Source organism: Panulirus ornatus, chromosome 10 (genome assembly GCF_036320965.1).
Source record: "Panulirus ornatus isolate Po-2019 chromosome 10, ASM3632096v1, whole genome shotgun sequence".
NCBI lineage: Eukaryota > Metazoa > Arthropoda > Malacostraca > Decapoda > Palinuridae > Panulirus > Panulirus ornatus.
In genome coordinates, this window is record NC_092233.1 from 62,135,860 (window position 1) to 62,141,859 (window position 6,000).

General features: G+C 47.0%; 1 non-coding gene across 1 annotated transcript; it reads right to left on the bottom strand.

Annotated features, from left to right (window-relative positions):
- Positions 1-479: 479 nt before the first annotated feature.
- Positions 480-551, bottom strand: TRNAT-CGU (transfer RNA threonine (anticodon CGU)). The gene has a single exon. It is a non-coding gene; the product is annotated as a tRNA-Thr (tRNA).
- Positions 552-6,000: the final 5,449 nt, after the last annotated feature.

Genomic DNA, 6,000 nt, shown 5'->3' on the forward strand with positions numbered 1-6,000 from the left:
AGGAATGCTTGTCTATATATATCTCTATATACCACAATCTATACACGCCCAAAGATGTGACTATTGCCACAGCTACAGTAACCTATTTACGCCCACATAAGTGGTCATTTCACCACCTGCTATTAAAACCTTAATGAGCATATATACATACAGGTAATTATCTAAGTACCAAACACATTACGTCTCTTAATCATGCACGTAAGAATATCGTTCGCACGCATAGAGGAATTCGCAAAGCCTTTCCGAATGATTATTTTTTCGCACAAACACAAAAAAATATACACATTCGGTCACTTCGAACAACCTTCCAAAATGAATACAGTGTATTCTTAATTTTCATGTATCCTTCCCTATCCACTGTATTCAAACCGTTCATTTACTGTACCCAAGTACAGCAGCCCCTACATGTAATTCGATCGGGCCAGGTTTAAGTAAACCTCAGTGATTCTGTTGAGGTTTACTTCTAGTTTAAACACTTGTGCCCCCTGTGAGGTTTGAACTCACGACCCCTGGTTTACGAGACCAGTGCTCTACCACTGAGCTAAGGAGGCAGATGAGACAATGTAAACAACTCATTAACTACCTCGTGCGCGTTGTTATCATCATTTCCGAACAGAAAGAACAGAGGAAGGAGCCAAGTGAGGATCATTTCCAAAAGGATCAGACGTCTCTTCCCGATGCTCATTTGTCTTCACGCAGAATTCAACTCCCCTCCGTCACTCACGACGAAGAATCCGAACCCCTTAACATGTACCTCCGTCGAACACTTTCTAAGGCATCCATCATGTAAGGATCGGTCTAAAACCCCCCCCTCTTTCTTTTTGCAGCGCTACCTCGGTGAGACGGGAGATGGCGAACCAGGTGCGACAGACGAAACCACACCACCTCAAACGCGAACCATATAAACACAGAATCATCAAACACAAGAACACGTTCTTACGAAAATGTCACGGCCAAGATGACTATTATTCCAGCGCAGAACATCATAATAGAGATGAGACCTTCCTGTGGTCTGGACGAGCCATCAAAATGTATTCATGATGATTATATACGAAGGAGTACAAAGGTTATATAATATCATACACTCGAGAAGAATGTCGCCTTTACAATATTGCATTCTCGCGTTAAGTCTTCCTTGAGATGGTGGTCGGCGAATTCATATATCATATGAGGTGTGTCATTGTCATAACCCCAGTATGTGTTATGATGCATTCATAACATGCTGACGTGCAGTGCAGAGAGAAGTAATCATATATAAAACAAAACGAAAATCAAAGACAACATTGTGGTACAATTACCGTTTCATTAACTGAATTGGAGACTTCCAATCCAAATTATATAATCACATGTGTATGTGGGTGGGTTTGGCCATTCCTCTTCTTCTTTCCTTGCGCTACCTCGCTAACGCGGGAGACGGCGGTTTAAGTATAATGAATCCAATGATAAATACTCTCTCTCTCTCTCGTCGTGATTTCAGTGTGTTCTTCTAGTTACCCAACACTGCCAAGAATCTAGAATAATTCTAGAATCTAGATCTCAGATCATGACGAACACGTAGGGATGAAAGCCATTTCCTTGTCTCTCACAAAGCTTAAACTGACCCACGTTACTCTCAATATTCATCTACACACTAACAGTGGTAACCTTAATGGCTCAAAATACTATATTTCTGGTTGACAAGCTTAATATGGATGTAACCTATATGCTGTCTCTGCTTAATCTACAAGCTCATTATCTACCTTACAAGCTTATGTACCCAACTTACAAGCTTTATGTACCTAACATACAAACTTATGCATCTACCTTGCAAGCTTATGCGGCAAGCTTCCAAGCTAATATATAAGCTTATATATAAGCTTACAAGCTTATGTACGTATATATCTGGCTGTACCCAGCCCTGGGCTATCAGCTCCAGTGTCTGTTATCACAAGAAAGTCAAATCAACACAAAATGTTATTGGTAAAAAGTTCAATGATACAATTCTTAGGAGCTTCTTACCTGTTGTGTGTGTGTGTGTGTGTGTGTGTGTGTGTGTGTGTGTGTGTGTGTGTGTGTGTACACTAACAAGTTCGCAAGCACACAAGAACAAGAGATTATAACTGAATAATGCTGTTGCATTACAGCAATTTACTACGTCTATCCAACATTAACAGTGTATCATAACTGGATAATAGTCAGAATAGCGCTTTAACACCGACTATCAGAGCACCATTAGGAAATTGGCTGATAACGACAAATAAGGGAGGGGGGGGGGGAGAAAATTGGCAATATCATCATCAGAACGCATGGCGGCCACAGCCACAAACAGAAGCGACAGGCGACATGGAATGGGAGTCGCGAGGTCAATTGAAAGGGAAGGTTGGGGAAGGAGCTGAGAGGAACGGGAGGCACGTGAGATGGACTGAGAGAGAGAGAGAGAGAGAGAGAGAGAGAGAGAGAGAGAGAGAGAGAGAGAGAGAGAGAGAGAGAGAGAGAGAGAAGGCGTTCTCGTGGAGAAATTAGGAAGAGGTTGGGAGTGAGGGGAGGTGGTTGGGAAGGGGATTAAAAGAGTGAGAGCTTCAGGGAGAGCTAGTGAGGGAGAGGGAGGGGGGCGGAGGGGTGAGGGAGAGGCCGTGAGGTGAGGTGAGAGTAAATGTGCATGAGTGAGAGGCGGGAGGAGAGGACTCTCACACTGACACACGGATGATCGTGTACAGCTTAACCCAACGACCGGGGAAGATGACCCCCTTCACGTTCACAGTGGCACACGTTCACAGTCGTACACGTTCACAGCAGCACACGTTCACAGTCGTACACGTTCACAGTTGCACAAGTTCACTCTCACGTTCACAACCGTACACGTTCACTTCAGTACATCACGCACTCACACACACGTGACATGTACGTAACAGTACAATCACAAATCTACATAATAAAAAACGTAATTTGCATAAGCGTGAGCACAGAGAAACACTAATACACACATGAAAAAATACATATGGTTACATACGTCCATTAAATACATAAAATCCTTCACGGGCTGTCGCTGAAACAGACGCATGCATGAACCAGATTACAGAACTTCAGACGAACTCACGAATGAACTCACGAAGGGCCTTTTGGGTGTATAGGGACAAGCGCTTGGGAAATGCTCCAGTGTGTGTGTGTGTGTGTGTGTGTGTGTGTGTGTGTGTGTGTGTGTGTGTGTGTGTGTGTGTTAGTTCGAGGCGAGGTGTGGCTCAGCCTAGTGCATGTTGGCAGTAAAATGAACTTAAGATAAAAGGAGGAATTAAAACACTTGGCTTGGCTCTCTCTCTCTCTCTCTCTCTCTCTCTCTCTCTCTCTCTCTCTCTCGACTACCGTTTATACTCCCCCTCTCCCCCTCCCCCTCGCTCGACCCCACACGTTCACTCCTAACTGCCATTTGCGCCCGGTTTCAGGCCGTCTTGTCGTTATCGCCAACCATCTCCATCACGACACGACCACCTGACCCCATTCACCCTCCCGCGAATAGCCACTAACTGCCTCCCCCCCCACGGCGTTCCCTCTCATGCCCAGTGTACACATGGGGTTACTTACATGTGTAATTAAACCCCCGCCGCTCTGACTGACCTCCCCCCCTCCCTCATTACGTCTGTCATCTGTCTTACACATGACCTCCCCTCCAGCAGGCAGTCTCATTGAGCAAACGAGTCGTACGTGCAGGTCATGGCTGGCTTGTGCTTGAAAAGCACACACACACACACACACACACACACACACACACACACAAGGTAGCCAGATGGACGTAACCTTGCTTTCCCGCGCCCCAGTGCACACACGCGGGGGCGTCTCCAGCTGGCTCATCTGCTCTCCACAAATCACTTTCCATCTCTGTCTCCAGACTACCCGGCCTCCTCCCCTCCCTGCACGGACCCCGTCGCCACTGTGCGCCGCTGAGCACACACACACACACACACACACACACACACACACACACACACACACACACATACACACACACACACCTACATAACTATGTGAACGCGACTTCGTCTGCCCTGCTGAATTACCCAAGAGCCAAACTCTCCCGCTATCAACGCTTCCCGATCTTCATACGCATGACGCCCCCGTTTGGGTTCGAAAGATAAAACCAAAAAAAGCGTTTCACTATCTTCGTGGCCATTCCGCTACGCTTCGTGGACGCACTGCTCTTCCCATCCCGACCCTGAGCACTGTTTCACTGCCCTTGGCCGCCCCCCCGGAGAGGAGAGGTTCACAGCAACACCTACTTATATTTCCGCTACAGTATCTTCTTGTATTCTCTGGGGTGCTGGAGCCTCCAGCCTGACCTCCGGCGGGGGTGTTGTGAGCGCCAGGACCGGCCCGGGTGAATTGCCTTTCCTCCCCTGGGTGATTGTGGACCATTTCATTCAACGCCTCACTTCCTTCTCGGCTCACACGGACGTTCCTGAGAAAGCCTTGAGGCCAGACTACCGGAACAATGTCGGGTGTTGATCAAGCCTTCCGGCGCCCCCCTTAAAAAAAAACGTATATCAGTTTTACTTCGAGACAAACAAGGGAAGAAAGTCTGTCTGTCTGGTTTGTAGACATCGTCACCACGTGGAAACTGGGCTTTTTTTCTTACATAGAAATATCTCGGGTAATGATCCACACTTGGTACCCTCTGTGATACACACACACACACTGCTCACGATGAACATATGAGGACAATCATACCAGACCATAACAACCTTTATTTTAAAAAAAAGTGCCGTGCCGTCGTGCGCAAATATCGCATACGTCCGTGTTTTAGTATCGTACGGTCTTGCTTCAGGATCGTACCGTCGTGCTCAAGGATCGTACCGTCGTGCTTCAGGATCGTACCGTCGTGCTCAAGGGTCGTACCGTCGTGTTCAAGGATCGTACCGTCGTGTGCAAGGATCGTACCGTCGTGCTCAAGGATCGAACCGTTGTGCTCAAGATTCGTACCGTCGTGCTCAAGGATCGTACCTTTCTTGCTCAAGGATCGTACCTTCGTGCTCAAGGATCGTACCTTCGTGCTCAAGGATCGTACCTTCGTGCTCAAGGATCGTACCTTCGTGTTCAAGGATCGTACCTTCGTGCTCAAGGATCGTACCTTCGTGTTCAAGGATCGTACCGTCGTGCTCAAGGAGTTTAAATCACAAGGTGTACATTCCCTCAAGCAACAGCCAATCCCTAACACCATTTCCTCGGCCACTACCACAACGCCCATTCAAATACACAGCAGAGGATGACTGCTTCCATTCCTTGTAACACTCAAATACAGGATAACCACACGAGCTGTCATCACAAAACCTCACAACCACAACCTCGACGTGACGCCTGATTTACAGTGGCAAATAACAGGTGTTGTTGAGAAGCCTAAGACCAGAAGACCATAATTCCCACGAACCTAATGGCCTGACAATGGCGCCCTTCAGCTGAGACCTTTGGCCAATTACTTTACTGGCTGCATGTTCTCCCTCATCTCCTCTTTGTTCATCGCACTCCTAATGACTCCTCCTAAAGTCTTTCCACTCCTACAACTCATCTCTCCACTTCAAACTCCTAAAAAAAAAAAAAAAGATCCCTACAAAAAACCAAATGTCCCCAGCCCTAGATTACGCCTGACGATGAAGACAAACACAGGACCAAGATGAGCGGCCTTCTACCACAACGGCCTTTACCTCCACGAAGACCTTCGTAAACAACATAACTCACCACATATACCCCACGAAGTGACCTTATCACACTACATTACTACACATCAGAAAGAATCCATTATCATCAGCCAGTAGTGTGGGGAAACCGGGAGAAGGGTTCAGAGATTTGGACTTCAAAAAAAAAAAGAACTCCCTCCTTTTCCCTGCGTCAGGCACGTCCCCGAGTGTAGAACCGAGTCACTCCGCCACCATCTGCCACACTTCCCTACCTTGAAACCATCTGCTTCCTAGCCATATCTTCCAAAGCCTCATCCTCACCTTCCCGAGTCTCCTGAGAGACACGAAGCCTTGAAGG